The sequence below is a fragment of the Xenopus laevis genome, chromosome 7L (genome assembly GCF_017654675.1).
Source record: "Xenopus laevis strain J_2021 chromosome 7L, Xenopus_laevis_v10.1, whole genome shotgun sequence".
Classification (NCBI taxonomy): Eukaryota; Metazoa; Chordata; class Amphibia; order Anura; family Pipidae; genus Xenopus; species Xenopus laevis.
In genome coordinates, this window is record NC_054383.1 from 62149126 (window position 1) to 62165081 (window position 15956).

Sequence of the window (15956 nt, forward strand, 5' to 3'; positions counted from 1 at the left end):
TCTATCTATCACAGCAAGTCTTCCAGGTCCTGAAGCATCAAAACAACCCCAGACCATCACACTACCACCACCATATTTTACTGTTGGTATGATGTTCTTTTTCTGAAATGCTGTGTTACTTTTACGCCAGATGTAACGGGACGCGCACCTTCCAAAAAGTTCAACTTTTGTCTCGTTGGTCCACAAGGTTTTTTCCCAAAAGTCTTGGCAATCATTGAGATGTTTTTTAGCAAAATTGAGACGAGCCTTAATGTTCTTTTTGCTTAAAAGTGGTTTGCGCCTTTGAAATCTGCCATGCAGGCCGTTTTTGCCCAGTCTCTTTCTTATGGTGGAGTCGTGAACACTGACCTTAATTGAGGCAAGTGAGGCCTGCAGTTCTTTAGATGTGGTCCTGGGGTCTTTTGTGGCCTCTCAGATGAGTTGTCTCTGCGCTCTTGGGGTAATTTTGGTCGGCCGGCCACTCCTGGGAAGGTTCACCACTGTTCCATGTTTTTTGCCATTTGTGGATAATGGCTCTCACTGTGGTTCGCTGGAGTCCCAAAGCTTTAGAAATGGCTTTATAACCTTTACCAGACTGATAGATCTCAATTACTTTTGTTCTCATTTGTTCCTGAATTTCTTTGGATCTTGGCATGATGTCTAGCTTTTGAGGTGCTTTTGGTCTACTTCTCTGTGTCAGGTAGCTCCTATTTAAGTGATTTCTTGATTGAAACAGGTGTGGCAGTAATCAGGCCTGGGGGTGAGTACAGAAATTGAACTCAGGTGTGATAAACCACAGTTAAGTTATTTTTTAACAAGGGGGCAATCACTTTTTCACACAGGCCCATGTAGATTTGGAGTTTTTTTTCTCCCTTAATAACGTAAACCTTCATTTGAAAACTGCATTTTGTGTTCAATTATGTTATCTTTGACTAATAGTTAACGGTTTTTGATGAGCAGAAACATTTAAGTGTGACAAACATGCAAAAGAATAAGAAATCAGGAAGGGGGCAAATAGTTTTTCACACCACTGTGTATATATATATATATATATATATATATATATATCGATCTGTTTTAATGTAACCAAATAAAATTATATTTTTATTAAATCCCAGTGTGCACTCATGCTTCGTGGATTTATATGTATATATATATATATATATATTATATATTATATATATATATATATATATATATATATATATATGTGTGTGTGTGTGTACACACACAGAGAATGTGAGAAACTAAGGCCTTTTTTAACACAATCACTTAATTTTAGGGGCTCAAAAGTAATTGGACAAATTAAAGAACTGAAAATAAAATGTTCCTTTCTAATACTTGGTTGAAAACCCTTTGCTGAAGTCTTGAACTCATGGACGTCACCAGATTCTGGGTTTCCTCCTTTTTAATGCTCAGTTGCTGCTTGTTTGTGGGCCTTATATATATATATTTACATAGTTACATAGTTAAATTGGTTTGTAAAAAGAGTCCATCAAGTTCAACCCCTCCAAATGAAAACCCAGCATCCATACACACACCCCTCCCTACTTTTAATTAAATTCTATATACCCATACCTATACTAACTATAGAGCTTAGTGTCACAATAGCCTTTGATATTATGTCTGTCCAAAAAATCATCCAAGCCATTCTTAAAGGTATTAACTGAATCAGCCATCACAACATCACCTGGCAGTGCATTCCACAACCTCACTGTGAAGAACCCCCTACGTTGAAAGTTATTTTCTTCTAGTCTAAAGGGGTGGCCTCTGGTACGGGATATATATATAGATATATTAATTCTTTGGAGTTTTGGTTATCATTGGCTGAGCTTTCAAAGTAGCAACTTTTTACCTTTTTATTCAGCAGCTCTTCAATTTGCAAGTTAAGCCAATCTGGTAACTAGGGTCCAAACTACCCTAGCCATGCATTGATTTGAATAAGAGACTGGAATATGAATAGGAGAGGGTCTGAATAGAAGGATCAGTAATAAAAAGTAACAATAACAATACATTTGTAGCCTTTCAGAGCATTTGTTTTTTAGAAGGTAGTCAGCGACGCCCTTTTGAAAGCTGCAAAGAGTCAGAAGAAAAAGACAAATAACTATAAAAAATAAATAATGAAAACCTATTGAAAAGTTCTATAACATAATAAAAGTTACCTTAAAGGTGAATGAACCACCCCTTTAACATATAACAGGCCTTATGTATTTCAGCAGTGACATAAAGTTTATTAGAAAAATATGCAATATGTATCATAACAAAATTTGGTGCATACATTTTGGCCCCCCACAGAGATATTACAACAATACTTAGTTGAGCCTCCTTTTGCAAATTTAACCGCTTCTAGACGCCTCCTATAGCCTTTGATGAGTGTCTCAATGGCGGTATTTAGGACCATTCGTTTTTCTTGGAATTCTGCGTTCTTCCGCCATGCAAAACGATTTTTGTTATGACCAAATAACTACATTTTGTCTCATCAGTCCAAAGCATTTTGTTCCAAAATGACTGTGGCTTGTCTAAATTAGCTTTTGCATAATTTGCCATGTTTGTGGCGTGAGTGCAGAAAGGACTTCTTTCTCATCACCCCGCCATACAGATGTTCTTTGTGCAAATTGCTCTGAATTGTAGAACAATGTACAGATACACCATCTGCAGCAAGATGTTCTTGCAGGTCTTTGGAGGTGATCTCTGGGTTGTCTGTAACCATTCTCACAATCCTCCGCATATGATGCTGCTGTATTTCTCTTGGCCTGCCAGACCTGGGTTTTACCGCAACTTTTTACAGTAACTGTGCCTGTGGCCTTCCATTTCCTGATTACTTTTTTTTACAGTTGAAACTGACAGTTTAAACCTCTGATATAGCTTTTTGTAGTCTTTCCCTAAACCATGATACTGAACAATCTTTGTTTTCAGATCTTTTGAGAGTTCCTTTGAGGATCCCATGCCGTCACTCTTCGGAGACGAGTCAAACAGAAGCACAACTTGCAGTTGGCCACCTTAAATACCTTTTGTCATGATTGGACACACCTGCCTATGAAGTTCAAGGCTTAACAAACTAATCCAACCAATTTGGTGTTGCCAGTAATCTGTATTGAGCAGTTACATGCAGTTGCATGCATTCAAATTAGCAAAATTACAAGGGTACCCACATTTTTGCACAGACAGTTTTTCACAGACACACATCCATCAAGTTCAACCTACTAACTTTTTTAACCTGCCTAACTGCTAGTTGCTATAAGTCACTGTTTCAAATGTTGTACTCAATAGGCCTGCCCTAAATAAGATTATTCCAGGGAGATAACATTGTATACCCATGCAAAGCAGGATTATCCCACCTACATCAGTGAGATTCTGGGGGCTGCACTTGAGCAGCAGTGAGAATGCAGACATCCCTGATGTATACAGTGACATAATGTAGAGGAGGGTGCGCTCTGACAGTTTAGTAGGGAGGAAAGGGAAATGTTAAAAATCCCACTCTCACCATCATAACAGGGACAACTAGCGGCAAGTGCAGGTAAACAGACTCGATCTACAGTCACGCACCTGGTCCAGCTGCAACTGGTTACACAGCCTCACATATCACAATCACGTGCGCCTCCTCATTGGGCAACTTGTTATTCTGTTCCCCAGATGATTGCAGGGTTTCTCCCTATCTCCCAGGCCTAGCTGGTTACCAGTTTATCTCAATCCCCACGGTGCACCCCAAGACTACAAGCAGCGCCATCCCGCGCGCCTCCTCGCTCTGCGCCGCACACTTTTTCCTATTTGGTCCATGGCCACGCCAATCCAAGGTAAAACCCTTTCACATAGCCTGAAAGCCGTTCAGTCATTGCGCAGTTTGGGAGAGAGAATTCATCGCTTATTGGACAGAACTTACGTCAATCAGTAAGGGACAGAAGAGGCAGCGGCTTCAGGGCGGTCAAGGGGGGCCGGCTATTTCAAAAAGTGCAGCACAGCCGGGCCCCCCTACAGGCTCTGGCCCAGTACAGGAGTACCCCCTGTGCCCCCCTGATGGCGGCCCTGTCTAGAGGCAATCAGGTGCACTCTGAACACGATCACAAGCTGTTTAACCTTTTCATAACACATCCAGACAGTTCCTGCCACACACCACCCGACCCCTGTAGGGGGCCTAAATCCCCTGCTGGTAACTGCTTCCCATGTGTAGGGATAGCGAAGGTACATGGAGTTGCATGATTTTAACGAACTTGTTGCTTTTAATGTGGACCTGGCTATTACCAGGGGACACGCAATGTCACGTTTATTCACATTTACTATACAGCACTCTGACAATTTTGGTGTATTGCCTGTTTGGATAATCTGTGTCTAACGAAATGATGTCAGGTCACTGAGGGGTTAATTGATAAACACTCCCACTTTTGCACACGTCACTGCAGGTGTGGTGGATTTTGTAGGTATTTAAATGTTGTTTGTAAGTATGCACAGTTTTTAGTTCCTGAAGACGGCTCAGGTAGTAGAGCTGAAACACTGTTTTCTCAAATATCCAAAGTGTGCCTGGAGGCACTGTGATGTGAAAAATAAAAACACTTTGGATATTTGAGAAAACAGCGTGCTGGTCCTTTGCAAAACGTATGTGTGTATATATATATATATATATATATATATATATATATATATATATATATATATATATATATATATATATATATATATATATATATATATATATATATATATATATATATATATATATATATATATATATATATATATATATATAATGTTTCTGATCATCAAACACATTTAACTATTAGTCAAAGATAACCCAAGTAAACACAAAATGCAGTTTTTAAATGAGGGTTTTTATTATTTAGGGAGAAAAGAAATCCAAACCTGTGTGAAAAAGTAATTGCCCCCTGAACCTAATAACTGGTTGGGCCACCCTTAGCAGCAATAACTGCAATCAAGCGTTTGCGATAACTTGCAACGAGTCTTTTACAGCGCTCTGGAGGAATTTTGGCCCCACTCATCTTTGCAGAATTGTTGTAATTCAGCTTTATTTGAGGGTTTTCTAGCATGAACCGCCTTTTTAAGGTCATGCCACAACATCTCAATAGGATTCAGGTCAGGACTTTGACTAGGCCACTCCAAAGTCTTCATTTTGTTTTTCTTCAGCCATTCAGAGGTGGATTTGCTGGTGTGTTTTGGGTCATTGTCCTGCTGCAGCACCCAAGATCGCTTCAGCTTGAGTTGACGAACAGATGGCCGGACATTCTCCTTCAGGATTTTTTGGTAGACAGTAGAATTCATGGTTCTATCTATCACAGCAAGTCTTCCAGGTCCTGAAGCATCAAAACAACCCCAGACCATCACACTACCACCACCATATTTTACTGTTGGTATGATGTTCTTTTTCTGAAATGCTGTGTTACTTTTACGCCAGATGTAACGGGATGCGCACCTTCCAAAAAGTTCAACTTTTGTCTCGTTGGTCCACAAGGTTTTTTCCCAAAAGTCTTGGCAATCATTGAGATGTTTTTTAGCAAAATTGAGACGAGCCTTAATGTTCTTTTTGCTTAAAAGTGGTTTGCGCCTTTGAAATCTGCCATGCAGGCCGTTTTTGCCCAGTCTCTTTCTTATGGTGGAGTCGTGAACACTGACCTTAATTGAGGCAAGTGAGGCCTGCAGTTCTTTAGATGTGGTCCTGGGGTCTTTTGTGGCCTCTCAGATGAGTTGTCTCTGCGCTCTTGGGGTAATTTTGGTCGGCCGGCCACTCCTGGGAAGGTTCACCACTGTTCCATGTTTTTGCCATTTGTGGATAATGGCTCTCACTGTGGTTCGCTGGAGTCCCAAAGCTTTAGAAATGGCTTTATAACCTTTACCAGACTGATAGATCTCAATTACTTTTGTTCTCATTTGTTCCTGAATTTCTTTGGATCTTGGCATGATGTCTAGCTTTTGAGGTGCTTTTGGTCTACTTCTCTGTGTCAGGTAGCTCCTATTTAAGTGATTTCTTGATTGAAACAGGTGTGGCAGTAATCAGGCCTGGGGGTGAGTACAGAAATTGAACTCAGGTGTGATAAACCACAGTTAAGTTATTTTTTAACAAGGGGGCAATCACTTTTTCACACAGGCCCATGTAGATTTGGAGTTTTTTTTCTCCCTTAATAACGTAAACCTTCATTTGAAAACTGCATTTTGTGTTCAATTATGTTATCTTTGACTAATAGTTAACGGTTTTTGATGAGCAGAAACATTTAAGTGTGACAAACATGCAAAAGAATAAGAAATCAGGAAGGGGGCAAATAGTTTTTCACACCACTGTGTATATATATATATATATATATATATATATATATATATATCGATCTGTTTTAATGTAACCAAATAAAATTATATTTTTATTAAATCCCAGTGTGCACTCATGCTTCGTGGATTTATATGTATATATATATATATATATATATATTATATATTATATATATATATATATATATATATATATATATATATATATATATATATATATATATATATATATATATATATATATATATATATATATAATATATATATATATATATATATGTGTGTGTGTGTGTACACACACAGAGAATGTGAGAAACTAAGGCCTTTTTTAACACAATCACTTAATTTTAGGGGCTCAAAAGTAATTGGACAAATTAAAGAACTGAAAATAAAATGTTCCTTTCTAATACTTGGTTGAAAACCCTTTGCTGAAGTCTTGAACTCATGGACGTCACCAGATTCTGGGTTTCCTCCTTTTTAATGCTCAGTTGCTGCTTGTTTGTGGGCCTTATATATATATATTTACATAGTTACATAGTTAAATTGGTTTGTAAAAAGAGTCCATCAAGTTCAACCCCTCCAAATGAAAACCCAGCATCCATACACACACCCCTCCCTACTTTTAATTAAATTCTATATACCCATACCTATACTAACTATAGAGCTTAGTGTCACAATAGCCTTTGATATTATGTCTGTCCAAAAAATCATCCAAGCCATTCTTAAAGGTATTAACTGAATCAGCCATCACAACATCACCTGGCAGTGCATTCCACAACCTCACTGTGAAGAACCCCCTACGTTGAAAGTTATTTTCTTCTAGTCTAAAGGGGTGGCCTCTGGTACGGGATATATATATAGATATATTAATTCTTTGGAGTTTTGGTTATCATTGGCTGAGCTTTCAAAGTAGCAACTTTTTACCTTTTTATTCAGCAGCTCTTCAATTTGCAAGTTAAGCCAATCTGGTAACTAGGGTCCAAACTACCCTAGCCATGCATTGATTTGAATAAGAGACTGGAATATGAATAGGAGAGGGTCTGAATAGAAGGATCAGTAATAAAAAGTAACAATAACAATACATTTGTAGCCTTTCAGAGCATTTGTTTTTTAGAAGGTAGTCAGCGACGCCCTTTTGAAAGCTGCAAAGAGTCAGAAGAAAAAGACAAATAACTATAAAAAATAAATAATGAAAACCTATTGAAAAGTTCTATAACATAATAAAAGTTACCTTAAAGGTGAATGAACCACCCCTTTAACATATAACAGGCCTTATGTATTTCAGCAGTGACATAAAGTTTATTAGAAAAATATGCAATATGTATCATAACAAAATTTGGTGGCATACATTTTGGCCCCCCACAGAGATATTACAACAATACTTAGTTGAGCCTCCTTTTGCAAATGTAACCGCTTCTAGACGCCTCCTATAGCCTTTGATGAGTGTCTCAATGGCGGTATTTAGGACCATTCGTTTTTCTTGGAATTCTGCGTTCTTCCGCCATGCAAAACGATTTTTGTTATGACCAAATAACTACATTTTGTCTCATCAGTCCAAAGCATTTTGTTCCAAAATGACTGTGGCTTGTCTAAATTAGCTTTTGCATAATTTGCCATGTTTGTGGCGTGAGTGCAGAAAGGACTTCTTTCTCATCACCCCGCCATACAGATGTTCTTTGTGCAAATTGCTCTGAATTGTAGAACAATGTACAGATACACCATCTGCAGCAAGATGTTCTTGCAGGTCTTTGGAGGTGATCTCTGGGTTGTCTGTAACCATTCTCACAATCCTCCGCATATGATGCTGCTGTATTTCTCTTGGCCTGCCAGACCTGGGTTTTACCGCAACTTTTTACAGTAACTGTGCCTGTGGCCTTCCATTTCCTGATTACTTTTTTTTACAGTTGAAACTGACAGTTTAAACCTCTGATATAGCTTTTTGTAGTCTTTCCCTAAACCATGATACTGAACAATCTTTGTTTTCAGATCTTTTGAGAGTTCCTTTGAGGATCCCATGCCGTCACTCTTCGGAGACGAGTCAAACAGAAGCACAACTTGCAGTTGGCCACCTTAAATACCTTTTGTCATGATTGGACACACCTGCCTATGAAGTTCAATTTGGTGTTGCCAGTAATCTGTATTGAGCAGTTGCATGCATTCAAATTAGCAAAATTACAAGGGTACCCACATTTTTGCACAGACAGTTTTTCACATTTGCTTTAATTTTATACAACTAAAAATCACGTGTCACTAAAAATCTTTGTTCAGAAAACACCCCAGTACTCAGATGTTCCTGGGAAATAAAAGACATACCACTATTATCTTTTTTTGTTAAAAAGTGGAGTAAATTATTATGCAGGCTGAGAGGGGTTCCCAAACTTTTTCATATGAATATATTTACCTATTTTCTTACATTCCAATCTGTAATTTAAATGTTTCTTTATCTTATTTTATGGTGATGGATCTGCACAGTCTTAAATTGGTGGAGTGAAATGAGAAAAATATATATAAAAAAGAATTAGAAAAAAAAAAAAAACTCAAAATGGGCATATGTATTCATCCCCTTTGCCATGAAGCCCCTAAACCAATAACCTTCAAAAGTCACATAATTAGTGAAATGAAGTCCACCTGTGTGCAATCTAAGGGCCACATTTACTAAGGGTCGAATATCGAGGGTTAATTAACCCTTGATATTCGACCATCGAAGTAAAATCCTTCAACTTTGAATATCGAAGTCGAAGGATTTATCGCAAATACTTTGATCGAAGGAAAAATCTAACGATTCAAAGGATTTTAATCCATCGATCGAAGGATTTTAATTCGATCAAAAAAAGCTTAGAAAGCTTATGGGGAAGGTCCCCATAGGCTAACATTGATGCTTGGTAGGTTTAAAGTGCCGAAGTAGGTAGTGGAAGTTTTTTTTAAAGAGACAGTACTTTGACTATCGAATGCTCGAATAGTCAAAGATTTTTAGTTCGATTCGAAGTCGAAGGTCGAAGTAGCCTATTCGATGGTCGAAGTACCCAAAAAAAACCTTCGAAATTCGAAGGTTTTACTTCGATTCCTTCACTTGAGCTAAGTAAATGTGCCCCTAAGTGATCTGTCAGTATAAACACACCTTTTCTGAAAGGCCCCAGAGGCTGCAACACCACTAAGCAAGAGACATCAAAAGCGCAGCACCATCACGCTGGCATAATTACCCTCACCATGGATGTTTCAACAGGGACTAACATTTTAGAAATGGGCTCAATATGTAAGACATTGTTGTTTCAATACACAATAAATAGTAGAATGGCAAAAACATACATTGATAATATTGGCATGATTATGAACATCTTTGAAGGAATAAAGTTGATTTATGTAGAATGCATGCATAGTCAAATGTTATAAACATCCCAGAGGGGTAAAGCTAATTAATAAATAGATGAATGTCAACATCCTTGTTCAGGCCCAATGGGCTAAGGGTTTTTAACCTATGTATCCATTGAACTTCTTTTTCAGTAGGAGTACCCTCCCCTTCTAGGCTGAGGTACCTGCTGGATAACCCTAAATTTTAAATCCTCCGCTGTATGTCCCTTTTCTATGCAGTGTTTAGAAACTGGCAAACCGCTGTTGTGAGTATTGACCGTGGATCTATGTTGTGAAAATCTGTCCCTTACTTTTTTTTTCAACCACATATACAAGATTACAAGGGCACACTAACATATACATTGCAAAGCTAGTATCACAGCTATAATGACCTCAAATTTTATACTCCCTATTCATTGTTGGATTGGTAAAGGTGGCTCCAGTTAGAACAAAACGGCATTGTGCACACCCCCTGCATCGAAACATAACTTCCTTTGGGGGCCCCATGAAGGTGTATTGTCTGGGTGAAGGTGTTATTTCTGCCCGTCTGTCTTTTGTTCAAATCCTGAAATCGTGGGATAAGCATCCTTCAATAGAAGCCAATGCTTGCATAAAATATGTCTAAAATTTCACTTTGTGAATGGTATTGCCCAACAAAGACCAAGCACTGCCTATATTTGGTTTTATTTCTATGTGTTGTTTTCCTCAAATTCTCTCTGGCTTTAGTTAGGCTGGTGTCCAAAATTTCTTGTGGGTAACCTTTATCTGATAGTTATCTCTCATTTTAACTAGATACTATTCTAATTGGGCTGGCTCATTTGTAATGTGATGTACCCTAGTGAATTGGCTAGTGGGAACGGATTTCTTTACCGCTGCTGGATGAAAGCTTCTGTATGATAGTAGCTGGTTACGATCTGTTGGCTTGGTAAATATTTTGGTTGCAAACCTGTCTTGTGCCCGTATCACTGTAACATCTAGAAAAGCAATTTCTTGGAGACTAGCATTCAAAGTGAATTTTATATTGTCATGGGCTTCATTAATTGTATCCCGGAAGGCGTGCAAGGAAGCCAAGTAGCCCCGCCGTAGGAGGAACATGTCATTGATGTACCACCACCAAGCCAAACAATGGCTGGCAAACAGTCCATCGGTGTAGACATGTCGCTCCTCAAACCAACTCATGAATGAGTTGGCATATGCCGGGGCCACATTGGATCCCATGGCCGTCCCCCGGAGCTGCAAGTAGAATTGTTCCCGAAATCTGAAATAATTTCTATGTCGAATAAAGCTTAGTACCTCCAAGAAAAAAGAAATCTCTTTAGGGCTATACAGGTTACTTTGTTGCAACAAAATTTCCATGGCATGTAAACCCTGGGTGTGGGGTATGGACGTTTACAGGCTTGAGACATCAAGTGTGGCAAGCCAGACCTGTCCATCAACCTCACCCAGTGTTTTAAGTTTAAGTAAAAAATCAAAAATATCCCTTACATAGGATTTTTTTGTTTGAATCAAAGGGCTAAGAATGTTATCTAGCATTTCAGCAGTTTTACTGTTTAATGACCCAATACCGGCTACGATTGGCCTGCCTGTGGATTGTTGGGATCTTTGTGAATCTTAGGTAGGACATATATGAGGGGGATAATAGGATATTCCACCCACATATATGTCCTAGTAGACTCCGTAATAACACCCTGTTCATAGGCTTGTTTTTACCCTTAAATTCCTCAGTTGGATCTCTCTGCAAGCATATATACACGTTTGTCAGACAATTGTCGCTCAATCTCTCCTATATATTTTGCCGTGTCCATGACCTTGTCAGAGGGCTTGATCGTGATATTGGACATGGCATGTAAATCACCCAAAGCATCACATTCTAATTTAGTAAGATTGTACTTCTCTTTATGCGACTCATTAGTGATAAAGCTTTCAATCTTTGATTTAACCTTATGTATGTGGGTTTCAACCGCCGGATAGGTAGTAGGTGGAACATACCATCCTTTGGTTTTAAAGGAATTGATCAGTGTAAAAATAAAAACTGGGTAAATAGATAGGCTGTGCAAAATAAAAAATGTTTCTAATATAGTTAGTTAGCCAAAAATGTAATGTATAAAGACTGGAGTGATTTGATGTATAACAGTCAGAACTCTACTTCCTGCTTTTCAGCTCTCTTGGTTTACACTGACTGGTTACCCTGGCTACCAGGCAGTAACCAATCAAAGACTTGAGGGGGGCACATTGGTTATATCTGTTGCTTTTGAATCTGAGCTGAATGCTGAGGGTCAATTACAAACTCACTGAACAGAAATGTACCATGTGGCCCCCCTTCAAGTCGCTGACTAGCTCAGAGTTATAGAGCTGAAAAGCAGGAAGTTGGATTCTGGCTGTTTTATTAGACATCTGTTCACTCCAGCCTTTATACATTACATATTTGGCAAACTAACTATATTAGAAACATTTTTATTACACAGAGCCTATCTATTTACACAGTTTTTATTTTCACACGGAACTATTCCTTTAAGACCAATATTGTTTACATCAAATCCCTCTTTGTGAATAGAGGCAGGGAGAGCCTCATAGCCACTAGAAAAATGAACTTTGAGTCTTAGAGTCCTGAAAAACAATATAGATCAACCAGTAACTGAAAATCATCTAATTTTGCAGTGGGGCAAAAATGAAGTCCTTTGCATAACACTTGTAGTTGTAAGGTAGAAAGTTTTACTGATGAAAGGTTGAAGACTATTTGTTGTGAGTCATTCGACGTGGTGGTTGTTTTCGACTCTGGGGTTGTACTTTGCTGCGTCCCCTCTCTTTGCCTTCTAAGACCTCTCATTGTTTTGGTCCCTGTGCGCCTTCTTCCACGCTTAAAAAATCTGGAGGAAATTAAGTTGTGTTGTCACTCATTGTGTTAGTTTCAGATGTGCGGTCAAGTGATCGATACGAATCCCGTCTATGGGGAAAATTCACTAAAGTGCGAAGCGCCTAACGCTAGCGTAAATTCGCCAGCGTGACGTCATTTCTTTACTTCGCCAATTTACTAAGGGGTGCTGGCGTAAATTCGCTAGCGAAGTGGACCTACTCTAGTGCTACATCGCACCCTTACGCCAGACGAAGTTGCGCTATGGAGAAGGGACGCTAATTCACTAACTTGCGCATTTTACTGAGCGTTACCTCTTGCGCCAGACTTGTCTTCGCCACCTCAGACCAGGAGAAGTGCAATAGAGTAGATAGGGATTGCTTCAAATAAAGTCACAAAAAACGCTGGCGTCTTTTCCTTTTTTAAGGGTGATAGGCTGTAAAAGATCGTAAATTTTTTTGGGGGTACCCTCCTTCCCCCCCCTACATTTCCTAACATATGGCACCTAAACTATACAGTGGGCACATGTGTAGGGCAATATAACCGCTTTCCCAGGCTTGTGTAGTGTAATGTATTTGTTGCTACATATACGTCCATTGTACTTTAACTTGGCGCTATATGCAAATTAGGCATCTCTAGCGTAACTTCGCTTTCCTTGACGAATTACCTATGCCGTTCCCTGATTTGTGTTGAAGAGGACCACTTTTATACAGTACCACGCTCGTAATCCATCGCATCACGGTCAAATTTCTGCTTCTTAGTTGAAGCGTTCATGGGCATGTTCCATCTTATCCCGTATTTGTTGATATTCTTCAACAGACAGCGTGGTTTTTAGGGTATTCTGCACAGTGTCCAATTGGGTATTGACATTAGTGAGTTCCACCTGGATGTACTCGATGTTCAGAGCAATTAGATCCAATGAACATTTGTTGATAATGCCTGCATATATTTGAAATGGCCAAGCACTCCAATGCTGTATTAATGAATAGCCCAGGTGCTATATATTTGCCTTTGTTATATAAAAAATTTGTATATAACATAAATGCACACTGGGACTTAAAGAACATTACTTTTATTATTATAAATTAAAAAACAGATTGATGTTTCGGTTCCCTTCTAGAACCTTTATCAAGACACTGTTCATTGCATAAAATCACAATAAATAGGTAAGAAAACACGTGGACACCAATGTATGTATGTATCTTTTTATTTGTAAAGCACTCCTTGAGGGCAAAGCACTGTACAATAAAACAATAAATTAGTAGTAACAAACAAGGGGTCATTGGAATAAAAAGTAACAATAAGTGCATTATTAGAATACAATTCACATAAATATAATTACAATGCAGATTAAGTGCTCAGTGTCAAGGAAACAAAAGGCTAGAGGACCCTACCCCGTAGGGCTTACAGTCTAAATGGGAGGGTAACATACAGACACAATTCAGAGGGGGTATTAAGGTGCTGTAGGTTACAGTTTGTTACACTGTTATATAAGTGCCAGTTCAGGTGTTATCCAGGTGCTCCCAGAGGTAGTTTTTGAGTTTTGTTTTAAAAACATTGAAGGAGGATTCAGGAATGGCATTCCAAGTATAAGGAGTTGCAACAGAGAAGGGTTTGATATGGGAAACAGCAGTAGTAGTGGGGGGTAAAACCAAGCGGTTGCTCTGAGAGGAGCGGACGTTTCGGGCAGGAACATATAGAGAGACAAGAGATGAGATGTAGTTAGGTGCAAAGGAATGAAGGGCTTTGAAGGTTATGAGGAGAAGTTTATAAGTTATTCTTTGTTTTATAGGAAGCCATGATAAAGACTTCAGCAGCGGAGGGGTCTGTACCCTTTTGGATGAGAGGAGGATAATTCTTGCAGCAGTGTTTAATACAGACTGTAGAGGGGAGAGATGGGAGTTAGGGAGGCCAGTTAGTAGAAGGTTACAGTTATCTAGTCTGGATAGGATGAGAGCATGCATGAGCGTCTTGGATGTATCAGGTGAAAGGAAGGGACAGATTTTGGCAATATTGTGTAAGAAAAAGTGACAGGTTTTGACAGTGTTGTTAATATGATCAGAGAAGGAGAGAGAGGAGTCCATGTCTGAGAGGAATCAGTTCACAGCCTGACTGTGACATCATATGATCCTTGTCCCACCTATTAAGTAAAAAAAAGGCCATGTCAGGATTAAGTTTCTCATAGCTTATTAATCAATAGTTAGTTATTTGTATCAAAGTTACTGCATTCAGAGATGGAAAAACACTTAAACCTGTAGCTAAACATTACTTGGAAATGAGTCACCGGCTCCCGACTTTTAAATATATTGCGATTGACCATATACCCCCCCCTTAGCAGGTCCAAACTCCTGTTGCAACGTGAGGTATATTGGATAAAAAGATTGAGCATGTTAGCCGAATTTATATATATATATATATATATATAATATATATATATATATATATATATATATATATATATATATATCTATCTTCAGTATCTGCACTCCAATCATGCAATCTCAGGGGTGCACGGCCAATTCTCAATCATATAATCAAAATTTGGAATAAAGCATTCCTGGGCCAGCACTTCCCTTAGTAAAACAAGTGTCTTTTTATTTTATTTTACACACATCACAGTGCCCCAACGTTTCGTCCCTCTTGGGACCATATAGTCAACTACAAGAGGTCCTCTGCACTCAACCCATTATCAATATACTGTATTTAAGACAGAGACATTTTGTGCATACTGCTACTAAAAAATGCCTTACCCTTTAAACAACACAGGGATCGTTTGTCCATGTATTGCAATATATTTAAGCTGGCCAACTACGTCAAAGTCATCCCATATCTGGCCAGTAATACGCTTAATTTTCATCTGATTCATTAAGAATTCAATTGCTTAATTATACATTTTACAAAGGGACTAAGTTTTACCTGCAATTTACTAGCTGCTTTCAAAGTAAAACTCCCAAACTTGGCTGCCCTTTTATTAGACACCAGTGGTATCACCTGACTATAGCTGGGAAGGGTGGGAGCTACAACATGGAGCTGGTCACTGCTCCTGTATAAACTATAACACACAAGGGAAAGTTGTGCTCACCACTATTTTTTAAAACCATTAGGCGGGGGTGCAATGAGGCTGTGACCACAAAATACATATAGACAAATACAAGATTCCTCTGCACTCAACCCATTATCAATATATTTATATATATATATATATATATATATATATATATATATATATATATATATATATATATATATATATATATATATATATATGATTTAGAACATTTCTCAAAATCAATAATAAACTGCTTAAATATTTTGTAATTGCTTTCACATATAGTACATCAAACTTAATTAATATTAAAATTCTGTGTATGCAAGATGACATAAATATGTCAAAATATCTCTTAGCTATCAGTGTTCTAAAAGGAAGAGTGGTGAATTATTACAAAAAAAACTATATAATATTAACTACAAAAACATGTTGAGGCTTTGATGTATGCCGAATAGGTGT

General features: G+C 38.3%; 1 protein-coding gene across 2 annotated transcripts in view; it reads left to right on the top strand.

Annotated features, from left to right (window-relative positions):
- Nucleotides 1-15956, top strand: part of ercc1.L (excision repair cross-complementation group 1 L homeolog) — a 37949-nt gene that overhangs the window by 7437 nt on the left and 14556 nt on the right.